The following is a 12840-nucleotide window of genomic DNA, read 5'->3' as shown; positions in this document are numbered from 1 at the left end:
CCTTTCTTGCTTCTTTTCAAACGTGTTTGATGCTCTTAGCATTTTTTCTGGTGTTTTGACCTAACCTTTAGTGTTGATCGAGCGCCAAAGTGCTCGGGTGCTCTGGCCGAACACATTGGGATGCTCGGATGCTCTACTGAGCACCGTAGTATAATAGAAGTCAATGGGAGAACCCGAGCATTAAACCAGGTACCCCCTGCTCTGAAGAGGGGAGGGTGCCAGGGTTCATAGGAAAAGGTCAGAAAATGGTGGAAACACCACCAAAATGGTTCGGGACCAGCATGGGGAGGATGTCTGGATGCATCTTGGACTCCCAGGTCGCTGATGGGAACGATGTTCTCTGAGTAGTACGCCACTTTTACAGACTGACAATAATACGAACCAAACCGAAGATAAAATCGATTTTAGAGGAAAAATTGTTAGCAAACATTCTTTCCTGTATATTTACTTGTGTATATAAAGTGCAAGTGCTGCCAAAAATTATAAGGAAGAGGCACTCCGATACAACCTGTATATCACATAAAGGAGGGCCTCATTCACATTGTGGTACAATTGTTTAGGTAGTGGGACTCCTACAGTCATAAAGCCTATGCACTAAGTGAAAGGGCTGCTAAAAATTACAAGGAACCAGATACACCCTTTGTTACACATAAAGAAGGGCATCATACACAGCCTTGAAAAATTATGATTGATGGTCTGCTGCTGACCCTCAAAAACATTTGGAGCAAGGGCCTGCTGATCTGACCATCTAAAAGATTATGGGCGAGGGCCTGCTGCCGCTTTGGTGACTCTAGATAACCTGGGGCCGATCGCACGTCCCTGTGACGGCGATGATCCATTCGGATGTCTGCCCTATCAACTTTCAATGTTATTTTCAGCCCAAACCATGTAGACCATGGGTAACAGGGGAATCATGGTTCGATTCCGGAGAGGGAGCCTGAGAAACAGCTACGGCTACCACAACCAAGCAAGGCAGCATGCACGTAAATTACCTATTAGGTATAATTAGTTGCGGGCCTGCAGGTAAGCTGACCCTTTAAAAGATTTTAGGTGCGGGCGTGCTGGTGATCTGACCCTATAAAAGATTGTAGGTGAAGGCCTGCTGGTGAGCTGACCCTGTAAAATATTTTAAGTGCGGGCCTGCTGGTGAGCTGACTCTCTAAAAAAGGTTGTAGGTGAGGGCCTGCAGGTGAGCTGACCCTTTAAAACATTATATGCGAGGGCATTATATGCGACGAATAAGTATGTTTTGACATGATGGAAGAGGAGAAGGAGGATGAGAAAAGGAAGATTCAACCATATACCCTTGTCTGTGGTAGAAGGGGTGCATGGGAATACAGTGTATTAAAGGGACACTGACAGGCCCAATAAGCATATTTAGGTATATATATCAGAGTACAGGTCTTATAAAGTCTATTAAAATGATCTAAGTATCCCCCCTGTCCACCTTATAAGTACCAAAATATAAAGTTATATAACCTGCTTGTCCGGTCACCAATCTGCCCAAGGGGCGGCGTTTCATCACAAAATGCGCCCAGCCAGCCGCTCCTAACTGCCGTTCTGAAGCCCCGCCCAGCTCATCAATATTCACTTAGCTGGGCGGCGGCTACAACTCTCCCGACTCAAGTGCTGCAGCCTCTGCTTTATGCGCATGCGCCGGGCACTTGAGTCGGGAGAGTTGTAGCCGCCGCCCAGCTAAGTGAATATTGATGAGCTGGGCGGGGCTTCAGAACGGCAGTTAGGAGCGGCTGGCTGGGCGCATTTTGTGATGAAACGCCGCCCCTTGGGTAGATTGGTGACCGGACAAGCAGGTTATATAACTTTATATTTTGGTACTTATAAGGTGGACAGGGGGGATACTTAGATCATTTTAATAGACTTTATAAGACCTGTACTCACGTATATATACCTAAATATGCTAATTGGGGCTGTCAGTGTCCCTTTAAGTACATTATGAACAACACATTTAAAGTGCCTTTATATTCATCAGCTTTCCTCTGGTGGAGTCGAGAAGTCATGGTCAATCTAGACCTTGTTCATTTTTATAAGAGTCAACCTGTCAGCATTTTCAGTTGACAGGTGGATACGCTTATCTGTTATAATGCCACCAGCAGCACTAAATACCCGCTCAGACAAAATGCTGGCGGCAGGGCAGGCCAGCACCTCCAAGGCGTATAGCACCAGTTCATGCCACGTTTCCAGCTTGGACACCCAGTAGTTGTAAGGCACTGAGGGATCATTGAGGAGGCTGACACGGTCTGCTATGTACTCCTTCACAATCTTCCAAAATGTTTCTCTCCTTGTGACACTAGGCCACGCATCAGGTTGAGGTTGCTGGCGGGGTGTCATGAAACTGTCCCAGGCTTTGGAGAGTGTCGCCCTGTCTCTGTTGGAACTGCTGTGTGTTCCCCTTGTCTCCCCTCCTCTGTTGGCCAAGGAACTACAGACTCTGCCACCAGCGTTGTCAGATGGAAATTTTTTAAAAAAAAATTTCAACAAGGATCTTCTGGTATTGCACCGTTTTGCTCATCCTCTCCACCATATGAATGAGAGATTAGAAGTTCTCTTTGTAGCGGGGGTCGAGAACAGTGAACAACCAGTAACCGTGTTGTCTAAAATGCGTATAACACGTGGGTCGCTGGAAAGGCAGCCTAACATGAAGTCAGCCATGTGTGCCAGAGTACCAACAGGCAAGACTTCGCTGTCGTCATCAGGAGGGTCACTCTCAATCTCCTCATCCTCTTCCTCCTCTTCTACCCACCCACGCTGAACAGATGGAATTAAACTTCCATGGGTATACCCTCGCCATCTGTGTTGATTCCTCAAAGTTTCTTAAAACCTCACAGAGGTCAGACATCCATGCCCACTCCTTGCTTGTGAATAGCTAAAGCTGACTGGAAAGGCGACGCCCATGTTGCAGCTGGTATTCCACTACTGCCCTCTGCTGCTCACAAAACCTGGCCAACATGTGGAATATCGAGTTCCAAAGCGTGCTCACGTCGCACTACAGCCGTTGAGCTGGCAATTTCAAGCGCTGCTGCAGCATTGACAGACCGGCTGTCGATGACTTGCGGAAATGTGCACATACGCGGCGCACCTTCACCAGTAGCTCAGGAAAATTGGGGTAGGTTTTGAGAAACCGCTGAACCATAAGGTTGAACATGTGGGCAAGGCATGGGATGTGTCTGTTACGGCCATTATCAGACACAACCATGCCTGGTTGTAGGTTGAGTGGCGAGAGCCACAGCTTAGTCTGGTCTCTTATCCCCTGCCATAGCTCTGCGGCGTTGTGCTGTTTGTCCCCTAAGCATATCAGCTTCAGCACGGCCTGTTCCCGATTCCCCACTGCAATGCTACACTGCTTCCAGCTACCGACTGATGACTGACTGGTGCTGCACACGGATAATTCGGAGGTGGAAATGGAGGAGGAGGCGGAGGAGGAAAAGTTGGGGTTGGAGCCACTAAGGTAGGTGCTGGTGGAAACCCTGATCGATATAGGGCCCGCAATCCTTAGCGTCGGTAGCACCTGTGACATCCCAGGCGTCCACAACATTCACCCAGTGTGCCGTCAGGGAAATGTAGCATTTTTGGCCAAATGCACTTGTCCATGTGTCCGTTGTTAAGTGGACCTTCCCAGTAACTGCGTTGGTCAGGGCACGTGTGATGTTATGGGACACATGTTGGTGTAAGGCGGGCACGGCACACCTTGAAAAATAGTGGCGGCTGGCGACTGCTTAACTCGGGACAGCCTCAGACATCAGGCTGCGGAAGGCCTCAGTGTCCTAAGTGGCAACATTTCCAGGGCCAGTAATTTGGAAAGCTGTGCATTTAGTGCTATGGCCTGTGGGTGGGTGGCTGGGTATTTGCACTTACGTTCAAATGCCTGAAGTAAGGACATTTGTACACTGCGCTGGGACACGGAAGTGGATGTGGTCGCTGATGGTGCTTTCGAAGGTCCAGGTGCAGGGCAGGAGGCATCCGGACCTGTGTCTTGGACCGGGGGAATGGCCAGCACATAACACAGGGGAAGAGGATGCAGTGGTGTGACACGCAGACACAGATTGTGGACCCAGGCGTTCGGCCCACCTATTACGGTGCATTGATGCCATGTGGCGGATCATGCTGGTGGTGGTAAGGTTGCTAGTGTTCATGCCCCTGCTCATTTTTGTATGGCACAAGTTGCAAATTACAATTCTTTTGTCGACTGCACTTTCCTCAAAAAAGCGCCAGACTGCGGAACACCTACCCCTTGGCAAGGGAGATTTCCGCAAGGTGGTGCTCCGTGAAACAGTTGCGGGCCTGTTTGGTGTGGCCCACCTTCTCCCTTTTGCCACCCTTCTGCCTCTTCCAACCTGTTGCAGTGCTGCAGATCCCTCCCCCTTTGTAATGCTGTCCTCGCTCACCTTTCCACCTTCCCAGGTTGGGTCAGTGACTTCATTGTCCACCACCTCCTCTTCCATTTCCCCACTCTGCTCATCCTCCTGACTTGTTGACCTAACCACAACCTCAGTGATTGACAACTGTGCCTCATCCTCTTCCTCAACCTCTTGAGACAGTAATTGCTGTTGAGTTATTATCAACTGTGTCTCATCATCATCCAACTCATTAAACAGTAATTGCCGTTCCTCACCGTCATCTTCTTGTGACTGTGGATGCTCAAGAGTTTAGGAATCAGGGCACAAGATCTGTCCCTCTTCAAGTGTGCTTGGCGAGAGCGCCAAATCAAGGAATGGCGAGGTAAAGAGGCCCTTGGAGTGTGGGATCACTTGTTTGGCCAGACTCTCCATGGTGGGAGGAAGGAGTATCAAGACTGGACTTGGTGGAAGACAGGGTGGTTCTTAACTGACTGGAAACATTATCTGCTGCAATCCAACCAACCACCTGGTTGCACTGGTCTGACTTCAGTAGTGGTGTCCTGCGCTGCCTGGCAAACTGGGACATGAAGCTAGGTATCGTGGATGACTGTTTTTCTTGTGCTCTGGCAGCAACCACAGTTTCAACGCACCCAGGGCCACGGCCTCTGCGTGCACCATCAGCATCAGGGCCACTTCCCGGTCCCTTACTGCTTGCCTTCTTCATTTTAAATGGGATATATGCTTGAAAGTATGTCACACGCACAGTAGCGTTGGATTTGGAAGTGTATGCAATTTTTTTTTTTAAAGGTATTTGGGATGTGGAAACGTCACACAGGAGATATCTCGCAGATAATGTCAAGGCTGTCACCAGCGGCTAATAAAAAATTACAGAGAATGTCACAGGTATTTGGCATGAGAAAAGCGTCTACGTAAAAAGTACACTGTATGTCACAGATAACATTTTTAGGCGCACACATTACACTGGACATGTGGCACTGGTAATGTCACTGTCTGCAGCGGACACCGTCTATTGAAAAAATACACTGGGTGTCACAGATATTTTTTGGATGCGCACACTTTACACTGGAGATGTGGCATTGGTAATGTCACTGTCAGAAGCGGACACATTCTATTGAAAGAGTACACTGGATGTCACAGATATTTTTGGATGCACACACTTTACACTGGAGATTTGGCGCAGCTAATTTTACTGTCCGCCTCGGACAACATCTATTGAAAAAGTACACTGGATGTCACAGATATTTTTGGATGCACACACTTTACACAGGAGATGTGGCGCAGCTAATCTCACTGTCCGCAGTGGACAACATCTATTAAGAAAGTACACTGGATGTCACCGATATTTTTGGGATGTGCCCACTTTACACAGGAGATGTGGCACGGATAATTTAACTGTCCGCAGCGGACACCATCTACTGAAAAAGTACACTGGATGTCACTGATATTTTTGGGATGCGCACACTTTACACAGGAGATGTGGCGCAGCTAATTTCACTGTCCGCAGCGGACAACGTCTATTAAAAAAGTACACTGTATGTCACTGATAATTTTCGGATGCGCACACTTTACATAGGAGATGTGGCACGGATAATTTGACTGCGTAGCAGCCAAGAAACGTGCGGGGAGGAGACTTGAGCATTGCGCTCGAGTAGATGCGGTACTCGGCCGAGTACCACCAGTTGCCGAGCATAGCGATGCTCGAGCCGAACAGGTGTTCGGCCGAGCATGCTCGATCATCACTTATCACCTTCTCTACATGGGGGAAAAAACACTAGTGGATAATCACACTGGACCAGGTTTACTAAGCCTGCATTTCCAGATGCGTCGATATTCCGTTAGGCTGTTCCCGCATAAATGCTGACTGCCGGCCGGACAAAAACTATTACATGCAGCTGTATTTGTCTGGCTCAAACCCGGCATTTATGCTGTAAACTGGCCGGATTACCACCAGATCCCATTATAGTCAATGGTGATCCGGCATTACAATTCTGATATATAGAAGTTAATATTAAAAACAACAACAAAACCTCATCCATCCGGAGCCAATCCGTATCGTTCGTTCGCCTCTTTCACACAAGCTTGACAGATTAGGTCCGGATGCGTTCTTTGAAACTCGCACCGTTTTGCAACCAAGCAAGTTCAGTCAGTTTTGTCTGCAATTGCGTTCAGTTGTTCAGTTTTTTCCATGTGGGTGCAATGCATTCACACGTGTGATAAAAAACTGAAGGCTTTTTAGTTTTTCACTGAAGCCCCATTCACTTCTATGGGGTCAGGGCTGCGTGAAAAACGCAGAATATAGAACATGCTGCGTTTTTCACGCAACGCAGAAATGATGCATGAACAAAAACGCTCATGTACACAGACCCATTGAAATGAATGGGTCAGGATTCAGTGTGGGTGCTATGTGTTCACGTCATGCATTGCACCCGCGTGGAAAACTCGCTAGTCTGCAAGGGGCCTAAGGCTCCTTTCACACGGGCGAGTTTTCAGTGCGGGTGCGATGCGTGCGGTGAACGTATTGCACCCGCACTGAATCCTGACCCATTCATTTCCATGGGGCTGTGCAGATGAGCGGTGATTTTCACGCATCACTTGTGCGTTGAGTGAAAATCGCAGCATGCTCTATATTGTGCGATTTTCCTGCGACGCAGGCCCCATAGAGGTGAATGGGGTGCGTTAAAATCGCATAGCATCCGCAATCAAGTGCGGATGCGGTGCGATTTTCACGCACGGTTGCTAGGAAACGATCGGGATGGAGACCCGATCATTATTATTTTCCCTTATAACATGGTTATAAGGGAAAATAATAGCATTCTGAATACAGAATGCATAGTAAAATAGCACTGGAGGGGTTTATAAAAATAATATAATAATTTAACTCACCTTAGTCCACTTGATCGCGAAGCCCGGCATCTCCTTCTGTATCCTTTGTTGAGCAGGACCTGTGGTGAGCATTAAATACAGGTAAAGGACCTTTGATGACGTCAGATCACACGCTCCATCACCACGGTGATGGACCATGTTATTGAAGCATGTGATCTGACGTCACCGCAAAAAAACTGACGCCCGTGTGAAAGAGGCCTAAGGGTTCTGCCACAGATGACGGCGGTGCTGCGCATTAAAAAAGTGTGCGATTTTTGCAACAACATGACTACACTTATATTGTGTTTTCTTCCAGCATGAAAAACAAACCGCAAATTTAAATTACGTCAACGTAACTCAATTTTCTAATTAATGTAATTCAATTTTGCTGTGTGGAATTTATTTTTTCTTTTCGTAGCATAAAATCCCAAACAACACAAAGGAACAATAAAAATAATGAGTAGAGTGGTCTCGACACTCACCATCTACCCGGGAGTACTGATAAAACATCAGTATCATCCGGATTGACACCATTATCAACCTCGCTGTTGCAAAAACCACACATGTTTTTTTAATGCAATTTTTTCAGCAATCAAAATGCAGCACTGCTACGATGTATGGCAGCGCCCTATCAGGTAACCCTTGTTTCTCGCTCTGCGCTGCCATTAGATTCGTCTAATTTATGTCAAATTGTTCTCCTTGCGCCTGGAGCAGTTGTCCTTGCACCCTGGCTGGAATAGTTTATCGCTGACATTTATGTCTGTTTCCAGATATAAATGTGAGTAAATATGCTGGGATTGTAGTCCTGGCCCTGGCATGGCCCCCGACACACCCCCACCTCCATTCGTTCCCCATAATCTGTCCGATTATCTGGCCCAGAGGTGTAGCTAGTCTTGTCTGCACCCGGGGCAAGGTTTCAGATTTGCGGACGGCCCCACCCGCGAGTCAAATTTACATATAAAGAGGGGGTAGTAAAGCGACGCACTGCTATTTTATTTTTTTACACTAAGCCGCTCCTCTAACTCCGCCCCAATGCATGACTGTACTCATCCAGTCCCACTTACCTAATAAAACCTTTAATAGGGTACATGGCGGTACCAATACTCCTTGCAATAAACGAAAGACCCAACTGGTCCTACCTCATCCAGGGTGTTGCTGGCGTCAGCGTGATGATTCCGGAACAAGGTTCCTGTGGTGATTGAAAAAAAATATATCACAATAATCACATAAGGAAGAGATGGTGACTACATCTGGTAAATACCTACGAGGGGGTGCTGTGCTGGTCCTGTAAGACCAAACCATCCCAGTGTATAACAGGGTAATTTAGGGTATTTTCACTTAGTGCTTCCACACAGTATTAATACCCACATGGTGCCTCCTCACAGTAGTTATGTCCACATTGTGGCCCCTTCACAATAGTTACGTCCTCCCTGTGGCCCTTCACTGTAGTTATGCCCACCTTTGTGCCATCACAATAGTTATGTCCATCTTTCTGCCCCTTCAGAATAGTTATACCCACCTTTGTGCCCCTTCACAATAGTTATGTCCATTTTTGTGCACGTCACAACAGTTATGCCCGTCTTTGTGCCCATTCACAGTAGTTATGCCCACCTTTGGGCTCCCCACAATAGTTATGCCCAGCTTTGTGCCCACTCACGGTAGGTATGGCTAGTTTGTACCCCCTCACTGTAGTTATGCTCACTTTTGTGCCCTCTCACTGTAGTTGTGGCCAGATATGTGCCCCCTCACTGTAGGTATGGTCAGATATGTGCCCCCTCAATGTAGTTATGACCACTTTTGTGCCCCCTTACAGAGTTATGACCTCCTTGTTGCCCTGGTGCCCTCTCCAGCTACATTTTTAAAAAAAACACTATAGTTACCTGCTTCCCTGAGGACATGCTAACACACGCATATCGCTTCGCTGGCTGTGCAGGAGGCTGATTCCCGGGCTTTCAGCACTCCTCCCACTGGAGACCAGCCAGAGACAAGCAGAATGGTGAGGCAGGGACAGACGGCTCCCGAGGCACGTGCACCGTCTGTTTCCCCTTGCTACGCCTCTGATCTGGCCATCTAAATCCACCTTTAGACGCTCCACAGCCTACAGATGGCTGGTTACAGGGAGCATTAGATTGCATTCTTCAGTCCTAGTCAGCCTCTTTCCTTGTTGAAATAACAGTTAAATGAGGACAATACTTAATATTCATAAGATTGTATTCACTTGTCCAATCGCAATTAGTGTTCAAGATTGTGTAAGCCATGTAGCGGGGTGGGGTCCCCAGGACACAGTGAAATCATGGACGAGGAAAGCAACCTCAACACCAGCTTTTGCCAAAACAGAATTTTACTTAAATGTGGCAATAAACACAACCACAAATGCTGGGAACATACAATAATCTTACATATACCCAGCCCGAAGGCTGAGACCTTTGTGCTCCACAGCACGGCGCCCTCCGATGGATGCAGGAGGAAAGTGCAGTAATTTACCTACTGGCGGGCACAACTAAACTGCCACAACCTACCTGTTATTACCCAAAAAAATCAGGAACCACTGTATGGGTGTGTGGTACGGGCTAGCCTGCGGTGCAGCACAACAGATTACATTCTTACAAAGCTCTACAGTATTCCCCCTCCCATAACTGGTCCTGTAGCACAGGCCTGAGTATTCCTTCTGAGCAAAACGACAGCCTGGCTTGAGTTTGTGGTAATTTCATCAGCTCTTCAGTGTGAAATGTCAATTTAAGTTATGGAGTCATTGCAATGAACAGTAGTAACACTTGTGGCCTGACACAAACAGAGACCTTAACTAACTAACTACAGGCCTGTTCTCAGTCTCTAGACGCCAACACTTTAATGAGGTGCGTGCACGATCTTACAGACCCGGGTCTGCTCTGCATCTCCTGGTGACTCTGAACAAAACAAATGCCTTCCAACAAGCATGCGGTACCGCAGTGTATGTAGCTTTGCTCCTCAGCTCTCATCAGCGTTCCTGGAAGCAATCATCGTTCCTCTGGACAGGATGAGGGTCTTGAACATGATCAGCTTCACTTAGCTGCAGCTCTGGTCACTGAGAGATGCTGTCACGCCTGGATGCTGTTGGATTCTCTGCTCACACAGTTCCTCAGCTTCCTCTAAGATGGATGCTTCCTTTTCTTCTCCAGGCTCTGAAACTCCACCTCTCATGAATATGAAAATATATGCAGTCTGTAGCTGTGTTTTGAAAACAGCGGCATCTTGTGGGCAAACAGCAGAATGTCAGTCCAGATAATTTAATTTAATCTATACAAACAGGGTTCAGACAATGAGAGCTGTTTCCCCATCTCACAATTGCAAACTTCTATCCTAGTCAGCAGAGCTGTGGAGTCTGGGAATTGGAGTTAATGCTAGTTTTGGGCGGAGTTTAGCTAAAAAAAAAAAATCTGTTATGAATATTGTGTAATTAACTCAACTAATTTAGAAAAGTTTCAAAATATTAATCATATATATATATTATTTTATACCCATCTATAGGTGTATTTATATGCACAGACCGAGCAGACAATTATTGGGAAGGGACTGTTCCTTCCTGACTGTTGCCTGCTCGTCAGTGCAGGTGAAGAGCTGCAGTTACATGCAGTGATCTTCTGCACTGTATGGGGATTAGGGATGGCTACCGCTATTGTTTGCCCTCGTACAGCTGCATTTTGGGGCAGAGGATCACTGTTCACACAGTACACCAGAAACAATGATTTAATGTTCTGCATGAACAATTAACTCGCCCCATGAACGAGTGTTTTGCTTGTTCATCAGGTGTTTGCAGTACATTTACACAGGCTAATTATCGAGAACAAGCGTTTGTAGTAATATTCACTCCCGATTATTGGACCCACAGTTGTGTGATGTAAATCCCATAAGGCCCCTATTTATCAAAATCAGTGATAAGCAGGGTGTTCTAGTGGTGATAGACAATCAGTTCTCACCTCTTCTATCCATTATACCAGCTATCTTCATGCTGCTCCAAGGCCTTAGTTACGGTGCCTGGAACTGTGCTGGACATGGTCAGTAGTGAAGACCAGAGGAGGAAGTTCACTTCTGGACATGCCTGCAGTCATCTCAGAACTGGTAGACAGTGTAGGAAGACATCATGAAAGTATTGTCTGGGAATTAGTAACTTTTCAAAGGGACCTGCAGTCTCCCTCCACTATGGAAAGAATCATACTTACCTACTCCCTGGTAAGTAGGTTCTGGTCCTGCGTGCCAGCTCCCACGTGTCCATCTTTTGGTTTGTGGCTTGTTTAATTTGTTCCCGGCATGGGCATTATAATCTACTCTGCTGCAGCGATGATGTATCTCTTGTGGATTGAATCCAGTCACTGGCTGCAGCGGAGCAGATGATCACACCAGAGAGGAAGTAAACAAGCCGCAGACCAGAAGATAGGCACATGGCAGCCAACACGCAGGTCATGAGCTGCAGATAGCAGGTAAGTATGAATCTTCCCATAGCTGAGGCAAGCTGGGGGCACCTGTGTTATTTATTCTCAGACAAACCCTTTAAGGCAAGCACTGAAGATAGCAGCTACACTTTTTACGTTTCTTTTATTCCCATTTAGACTTGCACATCATTCTCTGCATTTCCAGGACAAACAAATGGAGCTTTTTTTTTTCCGAGGAGAAATTAATACATTTCATATTAAGTATATATCAGTGTTTTCCATTTAGGGAAGATAAAAAGAAGAGGAGGTAGCGCCACATGTTTGGTGTCAGTAGATCAAGTGATCAAGGTAAAGGCTAGAATATGCTTACCTTAATGAGTTGTCACAACCCTTTTGGAAGGCTTTGCTGCTAACTTTCCAATTACCGACCAGCAGGCGGTGTAAGCCATCCGCAGTTTCTCTGTGGTGCCTCCTAGGGAGGGGTCTTCAGAGTAGAGAGTATCCAAAAAGGAGGAAAAAGATGGGATAACCGCTTATTCGGCACTGCTTGGTATAATTTATACAAGTGTCTTTATACAACTTGTCTACGCGTTTTGAGGGTAGAACCCCCCCTCTTAGTCAGGACAGTAGAGGAAGGTTCTACCCCCGAAACGCGTAGACAAGTTCCTGAATAAAGTTCTTTTTTCACCATACCGGTGACACTTGTATAAATTATACCAAGCAGCGCTGAATAAGCGGTTATCCCATCTTTTTCCTCCTTTTTGATGTTTTCCATTTACAAAATGCATAGTGCATTACATACTTAAAGGAATTTAGGAAATTTTAGGAACTTCAGAAATTCTATTCTAGTAAATATCTAAGTAGCCTGATTACTTACATGATAGAAAGAAAAAGCCCAATGTTACCACTTTACTACAGGAAAGTTTTTGTTAATAAACTATTTGCCAGTTATGAAGGAGTCCAAGCGGGAGTTGAACTGTGATAATATACAGGAGTCGGAGTTGGAGTCAAAACTTTGGCTTACCGGCTTCACATCCCTGCTAGTCAGTCTCTTCCTGCCTAAAATGACTAATACCAAGAGACAATAGATTGCATTCACTTGATCTACTATGAGCTTCTCTACAGCCTGAAGTTGCTGGAAACAGGTGTAGTACCCCAGACCTGCGTTGTAAATAGTTCTGCATTGTTATGTA

This window comes from Bufo gargarizans, chromosome 1 (assembly GCF_014858855.1).
Source record: "Bufo gargarizans isolate SCDJY-AF-19 chromosome 1, ASM1485885v1, whole genome shotgun sequence".
Taxonomy (NCBI): Eukaryota; Metazoa; Chordata; class Amphibia; order Anura; family Bufonidae; genus Bufo; species Bufo gargarizans.
Note: the sequence above shows the minus strand (reverse complement) of the source record.